The sequence below is a fragment of the Pelodiscus sinensis genome, chromosome 11, assembly GCF_049634645.1.
Source record: "Pelodiscus sinensis isolate JC-2024 chromosome 11, ASM4963464v1, whole genome shotgun sequence".
Taxonomy (NCBI): domain Eukaryota; kingdom Metazoa; phylum Chordata; order Testudines; family Trionychidae; genus Pelodiscus; species Pelodiscus sinensis.
In genome coordinates this window covers 41,156,032-41,168,787 of record NC_134721.1, presented here as the reverse complement: position 1 = coordinate 41,168,787, position 12,756 = coordinate 41,156,032, and the positions used below count along the sequence as shown (strand labels likewise).

Here is a 12,756-nt window from a genome sequence, read left to right as displayed (position 1 = left end):
AAGACTAGGCTCCTTGAGTATGGAGCTGATAGAGACTGTTTATCAGAGAGAAGCAGAGACCCTACTGCCAAAACAGATGGCTCAGACTTAGAGAAGGGACACTAAGTCAGTGATGAGCACAACGTTGAGTGCAGTTGTATAACGGCACAGAAGTGTTTTTAAATAACCGGGCTGTTCTGAGTGCTTGCGTATCCTCTTGCCCAACTGGCTACAGCGACACCACATCGAAGCTGGGCAGATAACATCTCAAGCTTGCCACCATCCAAATGGCCAACAGCAATTATAAAAGTGACATCCTTATGTGAATGGCTCGCTAACTACAAAAGCAGCTTCTCCTCTCTTGGAATTCCCACCTCCAGATCAGCTACTAGAAGTGGGCCTCTTCCTCCTTGATTGGATCCACCTCGTCATCTCCAGCTTGATTCTGGCCTGCATATTTATACCTGCCTTTGGAAATTTCCACTGCATGCATCTGACGAAGTGGGTCTTTGCCCACGAAAGTTTATGCTCCTACACTGCAGTTAGTCTACAAGGTGCCACAGGACTCCTCGCCGCTTTTGCAGATTCAGACTAACATGGCTACCCCTCTGGTCCTTATGTAAGGCTCTCTAACTTTGCCCACGTGGGCGGGATGGGGGAGAGGGAGAGAGAGAAGGGACACAGCAGCACATTTCTTACCCCTTCCCCATATGTTTATGAATGTTTTTGTGATTTAACACACCAATGGAGGTATTTTTCAGCTGCCTCTCCTCAGAGGTGAGCCTCTGTCATGGGATCCTGCGTACACTAAACCCCTACTCCAAAATCAAGTCTGATTCTTAATACGGAACAAATCAAACTGTTGTACATTAGCTAGTGGCACTGGCTGGTTCAGATTAAGACGTAATTCATTACTGTTACAGAAAAGATGAATCTTCCTGTGAGACAGACAGTCACCAGTACACCTGTCGTTGACAGACCAAAGTCAGACTACTATCACCGAGTATTCAGTGATAGTAGCTGAATATTTAGACAAAGCAATACTTCAGCTAGTTGAGGTAGGAAAGGGGAAACCAACATTATGAGACTGTACCTGTCCTCTTGGTCACAGCCCCTTTCCCTGATTAGTTTGAATTTTTTTTTTTTTTTTGCAAGAACAGCAGCAGAACAGTTATAATGGAAAACAACCCTGAGCAGCTGAATGCAAGAGCTCTAACGCCTAAGCTAGAGACAGGGCTCTGGGAAGAGGCTGAAAATGGGAATGTGTTTGTGGACACACAAGTCCTTTACTTATCTTCAAAAAAAAAAAAAAAAAAAACCCACAGCGCAATGTAAGTAATATTTCAGATTGTTGTTTATGAGGTGACAAATATTTCCGTTGAGAGAGAGAGTCTCAATTTCCTCTGGCCCTAAAAACAACTCATGGAAGCTAGCCTCTCTTCTGAGAAGCTGTGTGTTATGCAGATTTTTTTCATGGCTGGAGACTGATTTTTTTGGGGGGGGGGAGGGGGGTGGACGAGAAAGCAAGAGGACCAACATAGATCTCACCACAACCCGATATAAACCTGTAGAAGAATGAGCTCCTTCCTCTCCTGCTTAAGTCAGGGTAAAAACAACCAAACCACTACACAAGCTTGCACCACACATCCTGTGACGCTTTGGGGTTCAGCCAAGACCACCACTTGCCCTGCAGCTTTGGGTGCCTTAAATGCTATGCTGCTATGGCTCTTGGCCCAGAAGCCACCAAAGTCAGCAGACAAGCATGCAGGTCAGACCCCGAATTTCACCGAGCAGGAACTGTTTGCAGAATTCCCCCAAATTATTTCATCCTGAGACACTCTGCTGGCCTTCCCATTGCTGAGTTAGTCATCCTTCTCAGCCCCAGCAAGTGAGGTTTTTCTACTCTCTCTCGTCTGGCACCCTCAGCATGTCACTGGTGCTGAATCAGAGAATTTGCCAGATTTGGGAGGTCGATATTGAGACATTATGGGGTGATTAGAGCTAAATAGCAGCACAGAACTCTAGGAGCCAGGACTGGTGGCTATAAACAAACTTTATGGATATGTCCAAGTTTCCCACGGTCCCATGATAAGCGGACATCTGGCTAACTCAAATCATGCTGGACCAGACAGTGCAGAACTAGAGAGGTTCGACCTGTACTAGTTCAGGGAGTTGCCACAGAAACATCAGCGTGTCAAACCATCCAACTAGAAAATTGGACAAAGTTTACACCAGAGCTCGGGGATCTTCTTTTGGCTGGGGGGGACACAGACTCTCAGAAAAAAATCAGTCCGGGCCATATACACGTGAAAAGAAGGGGGGGGGGGGGGAAGCGCAGCACCCTCACTGACCTGGTCCTCAACTGAGAAGCAGGGGGAAGGGAAAAAGACTCTCACCTCCCTCCCTTCATGCTCCAGCCCTCTAGGCCCTGAGCTGAATTAACTGTTCTGGAGGCCCAAGGCTAATAGATTTTGTGGGAGGCTGCTGGGGAGCAGGGTCTGGGCAGAAGGTAGGGAGTGGATTGGCAGTCTGGGTTGGAGGTCGCAGGGGATTGGAGTGGCTACCTGGCTCTGGGCTGCCCTGCACTTGCAGGCACCGCCATCCGCTGCTCCCATTGGCTGTATTTCCTGGCCAGTGGGAGCAACGGGAGTGGAGCCTGCGAGCGAGCACAGGGACAGAGCTGGATCAAGACAAGCAGTGGGCAGGATCTGGGCCATTAGCTGTTGGTGCCCCATCCCTGCTATAAGCAGTAAACACAGGGGGGTCTGAACCTCTAAGGTAAGGATGGGGAACCTCAGGCCCATGCAGCCCCCCCGAGGCTCAGCTCCACCCGAGCATTGGGGAAATCTGCACCCTACTGCAGGACTGGAGCACACAAAACCCACTGTCTAGGCCCCACTAGATTCTGGTGTGGGAGGGGAACATGGGGAGTGTCTGTCACCTTCTCAGTCAGAGGGTTTGGGGGATTTTTTCGCTTCTCACTTGTGTGGTCCCCAACTGATTTTTCTGTGGGACAGTGGCCCCCAATCCAAAAAAGGTTCCTTGCCCCTGCTCTCAGGATAAGCAGTTAAATTGACTGCCACAGTGCTCCTGTATTATAAAAGTATATCAAGTAAGTAAGGCCTTTTATGAAAGCCGGACATGCACCGGTAAGCAATGCCATTGTGAAGTGTGTGCCTCAACACAAGGAGGAGTTATGGATGCTCACAGATAACATCAAGTCTACGTCAAATACGGAGAGGACCTGGTTCTCTCCCAGACAGATGGGAAGGAAGCTGTCTGTCTGCTTAGACTAAGCATTACACAATCAAAACAACAGAAGCCCCCTTTCACACACAAGTCAATAAGGAGATAGGAAGGCGAGGGGAAAGGAAGAATAGCAGCAAACCTTCCTACTTCTTGAAGCAGTGTCAATGGACTCTGGGAAGACAGCATTGCATCTCCACCACAACAGGAGGGAGGTTTGGTCTGGGGTTACTTTTCAAAGGTTACTGGACCAAGAAACCCCACAAACAGGGAGAGAACCCAACCCCATAGCTGTCCGTCACTTGGAGAACAAGGGGCCTAAGTTCTTGAAGTCACAGAACACCGGGTCTTTCAGCCAGGTGGGAGAAAGTCTCTGGATACTGAACGTAGATGAGAAGCCTGCTCAGGGAGACTGCATCTTGCTGAAGTGGTTTGAGTCCTCCAATAAACTTGCTTTTTTATTATAAATGAATTCAGTGATGTAACATGGGGAACCCAAGGCCTGGGGATCTGATGCAGACCCCAGCTTGCCTGGATCCAGCCCCTCAGACTTAGATCTCTCCCCTCCCCATCAGCCTTCGGGAGCCCATGCTGGTGCTCCCCCCCCCCCCCGCAATCACTCTGCAGGGCTGGAGCACACAAAATCTACTAGCCAGGGGCCCCCAAAGCTCTGGTGTGTGAGGGGAATGTGGGGAGTGTCTTTCTCCTTCTCAGGTGAGGGCCACATGAGAGGGGATTTTTTTGGCTTGCCTCCGACTGATTTTTCTGGGTGTCATTCACCCCCAACCCAAAAAGTTCCCCACCCCTGCTTTAAAGGAGCAAGAAACTTAACGTCTCAGAGTGTTCCAGGCAGAGTTGGGACACAGCAGGGAGACATCTAAGGAAGTCAGGTGTTGGGGTTCACTGCTGGTTACTTGCAAGGGAAGACTGAGGCAGACAGAGCCCTGAAGACTTTGCTGGCAAGGACAGACAAACTGGTGTGTCAGGGAGCTGTCACAGAGCGTGGCAGCAGTTACGTTCTCGCTTGCTGGGGGTGAGGCGGGTAATATAGCATTTCAATTCTGGGCAGAAGCCTAAGCAGGAATATTTTAGGGCCCCCACCACACAACCCCTCTCCCCCTCAAAAAAAGAGAATGGAGACCTTGAGATGTTCAGGGCCCTAAGCAATTGCTTATGCCTAATGCCATACATTGGGTCTGGGAACCTCGGCAGTATGCCATGGGGCAGCAGGTTTTGGGGAAACCTGGGACTGAGTGGGTATTTGGGTCATTATATATAAAAAAAATCTGGGCAGCAGAAGTCAGGGTGTGAGCTGCATGCTGATGGCGTGAGAGCTGAGCCACAGCAGAACAGCATGTAAGGCACCTAGAGCTACAGGGCAGGCAGTGACACAAACCTTTGCTGGACTGAATCCCAAAGCATTCCCACCTCCCCTCGACTGTAACACTATATGTAGATTGACTTCTAGCTCTGCAGCTACATAGTGCTTTGCTAATTATAGTCCAGACACATTGTGGTGGTGTGCAAAAATATGCAACGCTACGCCTAAGCCATGACTCTCCCGAGGAGGAGGGGAAAAAAAAAAAAAAAAAAAAGACTCCATAGCTAGCCATCCCACAACTGTCACCAAGTTAAAAAACAAAACTGCTGGTTACTTAGATTTTTAAAAGAAGAACATTACCCTTTTTGAGGTGCTTTAGGCTTAGGGAACAAGTTTTATTTGTGTACAACACTGGAGTTAGCCACTTCATCAAGTGTGTCTCTGAAACCTATCAACATGTCTCTCCTCTCAAGCCTACATTGCCGTGTGGTCTCTAACATTATTCCACTCAGACTCCTTAGGTAGTCAGCCAATACTACCATGCCATTGGCATTCACATACTACATGTCCTCCCACCTAACTTAAAGTCCCTGAGGGAGCCAATGCTGTAACAGAAAAGCTTTTTCATTTTCACCTTCGATATACCATGTTGTACTCCACACAATCCAGTCTCAGATGTCTCCCCAAAATTACATCTCAGTCTAGTGTTTTTACACAACAAGCTTACTGGAATGGTTAGGATTTTTCCCTTTCCTGAAACATGCTTCTCTCCAATTTCATCTTTACTTAGGACAAAGAACACTTGCAACATCACTTGGCCCTGGATAAAAAGATCTTAATCCTCTATACAGTACGTGCCTCTCTCCATGTGTCTGACTGCATCTTAGAACAAAAGCGCCAGATGCTAACCTATGATACCCATTGAAGGTAGGCTGTGTACTGCACAGAGGCATATTAGGTCAGTACACTGGCCTGGCATACATATCAGCTTCATTATAAATCATTCTCTCTTCTGCAAGGAGAGAGGCTCAGCTTTGTGTCACAGCTATGCTCACCAGAGGCTATGACAATAGCCTAGGACATACCCAGATGGCAAGCTGTTCACTGATATGACGACCATGGCTCTGATATGAGCATCACCACCAGCCATCTCAGCACAAGCTATTTTTTTTCCAGCCCAGGATTTCTTATGACTTCTAGGAAATACCGAGTCCTCACTTTTACACTTGAAACAGCACCCCAGCTACTTTTATCGTCATGTCATTTTGATAAGTTATCATGCAGATCACATCAGTGGACCTCCCATCTAGGTACCATTGGAAAGCTTTTCAAGTCAGTGAGTTCAGCTGGAATTATGAAACTGTGTTTTGGCAAAATAACTCCCAGTTCAAATTCCCACCTTCTTTCTACTTTGTAGAGTGGACTGGCACTCTCCCTTCTAGGCCCCACACCAATGAAGACACTACAGGACTTGCCTGTTCCTTGTACCCTGAAGTGAATCACTACTGGGGAGAGGGAAGTACTGAGGTTTTAGAGAGGTACCGATCCTGTATTAACAAATATTTGTTTGATATTCTCCATGTCTCAAACGGTTACAATAGCTTGCAGTCTCACATGTAAGTCAGTATGTCTAGCTAATTGCACAGGAGGAACATGGATCTGAGTTCCCTTGTAATTGTAATCAAATGTGATTACTATTACAAGCCATGAGGAATGGCTCTTCCAAATTCTGCTATGCTCACGGAACTCCCTGCAAAAGAATGGAAGGTGTACATGCATGTCACAGAGCTTATCTAACCCACTAGAAAAGTAACCTCCAGCCTTTTCAGCGCAGACACTGAACATATTCAAAGAGATCATGTGACTACAGTTAATACTCGGAGACAAGTTCTGTGTCCTATAGAGCTTCCTTTCCCACTCTGAGGCTACATCTACACAAAAAGTTTGCCACTAGAGCCTATGCAAATGAAGCACAGATTAGCATGGTCTCACACTTCATTTGAATACCCTTCAATCCGTTTTTTGCACAAAAACAAGCATTTCCTTTTTGCGCAAAAACCCCTTTTGTGCAAGATCCGTATGGTATCCAGGTCCTAAGTGCATCCCTGGTTCATATCAGATTTGAGGGAGGGGCCTGCACCTCCTCCCCATAGCAATGCTGTTTATTCAAACTCCTGGCTCAAGGAACACATTTTCAATTCATGATCAAATACAGTCACTCAAGGGCCACAATTTTGCATGTCAATAGCTACAATTGGCTCCAGGGCCAGGATCTGAACAGCACTGCGCTAAGTGAAGGGCTCAGCATTTAATGAGTCTTTCAATTTACACTTCAATCACTAGGTCAGCACCAGAAAGACTTCATTCCAGGGCAGGTAAACACTGGGGTGCTCCTTGCCCAACAGCTCCAACGTTTAAATAGGTGATTCCTGGGAAAATGGATGAGAGGCTAAAATAGGAGAAACGTGTGGAAAATGGCTCCTACAAATGGGCTAAAAACAGTGCTGCTCTTTGTGCTGTAATCCTGTAGCATTTTACAGTTATCAGCAATATCATAGCTAGTCACTGTCTAGTCAGTCTAGTCAGCATTTTATCCAGGAAGCAAGTGTCCATCTCTTAAGCCATAACCATTGTATGGGTGAAAAAGAACAAACTCTAGAAATAAAGGAACTTCAGACTTTGCATAACTGTAATTTATTACAACGGCCTACTAACTCTGCTGTGGTTAAGGAAGCAACCACATGCCATGTTAAAACATGACTGCTCAGGGATTTGTCAACTCATGACTTTACTCTCGGTGATGAAACTTGGCACATGCACTTCAGCTGGAAGGCAAGGGCATTGGTTAGATACTTTTTTCACTTCTGCAACCATTAATATGCCTGCAACACTCTTCACCCACTAAACGTGGCAGGTCATCTGAAATACCGAACAGCTGCTGGTGCTAATTTATGAACACCCCCAAGGTTGTAACTTGCATTGGTCTTGCACAATAATGTCTCAACTGTCTGAGACCAATAGTACACTTGAACCTCTTTAATCCAGTAACGGTGGGAAATAGGCTAAACTGGATTATGGACCATGGATGTTTCCTATAATGAAGGGCATAAGGGGTGGAGTTGTGGGGTTTGGGACAGAGGGTGTGTGAGGGGTATGGAAGTGGAGGACTTACTTGCTACCCCGCTCCCAGGGGCACATGTGGTTCCACGACCCCCACACCTCCCAGGATCTGCCCCCCACTACCTCATGGAATAGAGGAGGAAAAGCCTCCAGACCAGCACTTTGCTGTGCTACCTTCCCCCCTGCTGGGGAATAGGGAGAGGGGCAGCATACACAGATGCTTCCTCCTTCCCTGCCAGGGTCCGAACTATGGGCGATCCCAGATCAGGGACACCCGACTACAGAGGTTCAAGACACCGTACCTCACACCTAAAATGATAGCACAGTTGTGAACAGCTGGTCCATTTATTGAAAAATGAGTGAAAGCTTCAGGATTCCATATGACCAATATCGATTTGAAAAGAGTCTGATCATACTAGGTGCCGAATATTTCCTGTCATGTGTTATGCATCTTCAGCTCTCGTGTTCCCACCATTAATGGATGGGTGTGCTCTGTAATTAAGCAGATGAGAGTCTCACAACACTTCAATGTCAGAACCAACATGGTGTAGAACAGCCCCTCTGTGTCCCTAAAGCTTTTAAAATACCATTTGTTTCTTATTACTTGGTAAGGCATGTGGCAAGCTGCACTATGATTCTTCCCCAAGTCCTCCATTAAAGAGCACTCTGCATGCAAATTACTTTGATATTTAATCACTTGTCTCAAAAATGGAATTAAAAACCCAATTAGTGTCTCCTTTTGTTATTACTTCCAAGTGCCTCTATTATTTGCCAAAGTGGTACTTGGTAAGATTTAACATAGTTTGCAAAAATTTAAAGCAGCTAAAAGAAACGTGACTAAAGCAGACAGTGAGAGGGACCTTGCTCTTATGGTAGCCACTTTCCAGCACCACAGAAGGTTCTGTGGTACCAAGGCAGAAGACTCCTATCTTGGCAAAGGCCAACAGGCCCGCCACTCAAAGCATCATTCTAAGAAAGGGCATTCAATGACAGAACAGGATGTTGAACGAATGCTGAGGATTTGACTTTGGTGCGTCTGACACAGCAATTTCATTCTAAAAAACACTTTTCAAGTGAAGATGCGGTATACACACCAGGCACTTCTCTAGAGCCTTATAAAGAGCTTCAGAGATTTCCCCAAATATAGAATGAGGGTAACGGAGATAGAAGTGACTTCCTTAAGGTGACAGTGTCAATAACAGAACTGAGAACTGGAACTAGAGATCCCTGACTTCCAGTCCTTGCTCAATCCAGGACACTTTGCAAACCTAAACTTCAAGTGCTTTGTAAAGCACCTGTTTGTAATAGTAACTTTGACCATTTAGATACTAGCTCTGCCCAACAGAAAACTTCAGTTAAAATCAACTTTCATGAGTAGCCTATGGCAAGTGATGCTACTCTGAGAACCACCAAGACAGAATCACCTATTCTTTGCACTTTTCTGCCTGCTTGAGACCTGCAACGTGTTCAGAATGAAAATCCACTAGACCAAAGATCTCTCTGCAATGTACAGGAACCAATATAAAAAAAGCCCCAAAACCTCACTTTTCAATTAGATACTAGTGTAAGAATGGGAGATACTCAATGAGATTTGCAGTATAACACAGACACAAATATCCATTAATCCAGAGTTTACATAGTTGTGTTTTTTATGCAAAGGTCAACCACATTGAGCAATAAAGTGACATCCACCCACTTCAATGCTCTGCATCACTTTTTCCAGCCTCGCTGAGATTCTCCAGTATCATGTTTTCCATCTCTTAACTAATATGGCCTTTTCCTTGCTTTGGACCTCATCTTTCAAAGTGCCCAGCACCCTTCTCAGCTTGGAACTGTGAGTAACAATAGGTGTCAAGGAAGACCCTTCCAGATCAGTGATAGAGATGCATCCATGTTAGTCTGGTTTAGCTGAACCAAAAGACAGAACTATGTAGCACTTTAAAGACTAACAAGATGGTTTATTAGGTGATGAGCTTTTGTGGGCCAGACCCACTTCCTCAGATCAATTGTGGAAGTGGGTCTGACCCACGAAAGCTCATCACCTAATAAACCATCTTGTTAGTCTTTAAAGTGCTACATAGTTCTGTCTTTTGTTCCTTCCAGATCAGGCCTTTCTGCATGCTTCAAACTCATCAGCTCTCGGCTCAGCCATAGCTTTCTTCAATGTAACCTATTCAAAACCACTGAACCCATCCAAAAGTAACACCACTTCCCCTGCAACCTCACCTCAGAAACTCTGGTGTCTAACCTCACCCCAACATATTTTACAGATGTGGGAGGCATGTTGGAGGTCAGTTGCAAAACTCAAATCCACTCTCCACAGAAACTCACATGCTTGCCTTCCTTTCTTAAATCCCTGCTGTAGTTGAATGCTTAATTTGTGCCAGGGCTGAGCCCCAGCAAAGCACCTCTAGGCTTGGCAGCTCATAGCTTGGGCACCTTTGGGCTTGCTGCATCTATTACGAAGGTAAAAAACTGCTCCTCTTTCATTACAAATTAAGCATTGATTTTAATCCCTCCCAAAATCCAAGTTAAAGCTTCAATTTACCATCATCTCTCTGCAGCAAGACTGGACATGGACATATCTAATTCTCCATAGCCAAGTCCTCACTTGTTTTCCACTTCTGTCAGAATTCAGTATTAATCTCAGTAACACTAACAAAACAATCAGATCTTATTCCCTTGAACTCCTATTGGTCATAAAACAAAGGAACTGATTTACTGATTCAGATTACATCCACCATGCCCAATGTTCTGTCTCCAGCAGCAAATAACTGATTTTGTTCCCTTTATCTGAAAAAAGCTCCTAAACATATATGGGCAATACACATTATTGTTAGTAACTGGCCCTGAACGTGGTTGAGGGAAGGAAAGAGCAGGGTGACATCTCACCTCAGCTATAACAGGATTATTCCCAGTAGCATGAGAGTTTTGTTACTCTCGTTATTCCTATGCAGCTCATTCTTCCCAGAGTGTGCTTTGGCCATATTACATTTATACACACTGGTCCCCGTATTTTAACAACATTAACAAGCTAGAACAGCTGTTAGTATTTAAAATGTTTTTGCATTGTGACATACCATACATAAAGGAAACTGTATTGAAAAAAGTACACAATAAGTAGTGGAAGTGCATTATTCCAGTCACAACAGCTTTTGTGTAGCTATTTTTTACTGCCACACTCAAACAAACCATGGTACAGTATAATGCATGTCCAGTACTCCAGGAAACGGCAGTGAACTTCTGAAGCATGGTGCTTCCCCCCACCAAACTGCAGTTTAGTGTGTGTGTATAAAAACAGAAGTTCCCCTATATATTATTACTCCGTTCTAGATCACTCAATCGGCAAAGAACATTAAAACATCTTCTGGGTTGAGAAGTGGCATCATTAATGAACATGCAAACACTAAAGCTGATTATTAAAGGCATAGCTATTAACATCTTGATAATGAAGGGAAAAATGCAGGAAGCTGTGTTTCATGGGGGAAGAAGGGTGTTCCTAACATACAGAATTTGTAAGAATTACCTAAACATGACACTGATTCATCAAGGATCTCACAACGTTTTCTATTACAGCCAGTCTCTCAGATATTCACTATTCAAACACAGACCCAGCTTTGGCACTGAAACTTGAAACAACTGTTAGTCAAGGAGCAAACCTTTGACACCAGAATTGGGGCAAGTTGGTTTTAGTCAAACAAGTTATGGAACACAAAGAATTCAGGATTTTTTACCTTTTTCCTGCCAGTACTAAAGAACTGTTTTTGTGTGCGTTTTTATTAGTCACAAGCTTATTTATACAGTACATGGTAAATACCTTCTTGAAGATTTAAGAAAAGCCTATTCTTCTGCATGCACTTTTTTGCTCCACATATTTTGCACTCTGCATTTGGTACTGCACTAATCCTACTGCACAGATATCATACACACAGAAATGCAGACTCTTGTAATGATATAAGTTAGCAACATCAAGAAGTCTGCACGTGAGGTTGCTAAATAGCTTTTACCAACATAGGAGAGTATTCAAGATTTAAAGTTTTAAACTGAGACGTTCTTACTCTTTTAATATTAGCACAAAACAAAAGAAAGATGAGCTCCAAGAAATTGCTAGAGCAACCTTAGGACTCTGCAAAGAAGTTCCAACTTGTCAATGTAGGTTTAAGAGGAACATACCCATTCTGATAGCATGTACCTAACACTTCCTGTGTACATAAAGTACTTACCTTAGCACATCCCACTAAGGAACATATAGAACCTAACATTTTATAGCTTTCCTCCCCCCCCCCTCCCGTTTTAAGCATACCAATGACAAAAGCAGCAAAAACCAAACAGCAGCAGCAGTCTTCAAAGATGACTGTAAACAGAAGCACTTCCTTCCTCTTAACAATAACAGCCTTACAAAGAGCTATTTCACAGTAGAAAAAGGAAAGTCAGATTGTACCTAGTCTTGTATGGGTGCTTATGGCATTCCAGAGATTAATAAAACCACATGAGAAAACCCTCCAGTATGTTGTGCTGGGTAAGGAACTGTCTACCAAAATGTTTTAAGAAAATTTAGCAAAGAGACTTGGAGGCTGAAGGTTTGACAGACTTAACCACAGAACAGGTACAAGAGCTGCTGACATTTATCCAGGCATAATATTTTGATATAGCAAGTAGTCAAGAGTTATTCTGCATCCACTGCCTTGCCCACGCTAACAATATTCAGTCATAACTCACCACCGGTAAACAACCACAGTGTCAAAAAGTGCCATCGTCCTGACAGCCCCACGTGGCCGATTTGGCTGGGGCGGGTGCCGTTAAGGACGGTGGCTGTTCGTGCCCGTTAAGGTGATGCTTTTGGAGAGCGGACGCGTGTGCAGGACAACCCGGCCCCGCACCCCCGCCCCGGGCCCAGGCCCAGGGGCTGCCCCCTTCCCCCGCTGACGGGGGCGCAGCAGTTTGCTGGCGCACAGCCCCGGGGACGCACGTCTGGAGACGGGGCATTTTCCCCGCGGGGCAACCGGCTGCCCGAGGCAGAGCCGGGACGGAGCGACGTCTGGCAGCGGCTCCCGGACCTCGCCGTGCCGCAGAGCCGGCCGGGGCGGAGA

At 45.4% G+C, this 12,756-nt stretch overlaps 1 protein-coding gene across 1 annotated transcript in view; it reads right to left on the bottom strand.

Moving 5' to 3' along the window:
• NT5DC2 (5'-nucleotidase domain containing 2) overlaps positions 1–12,756 on the bottom strand; it is a 67,020-nt gene that overhangs the window by 53,633 nt on the left and 631 nt on the right. The window lies entirely within an intron of this gene.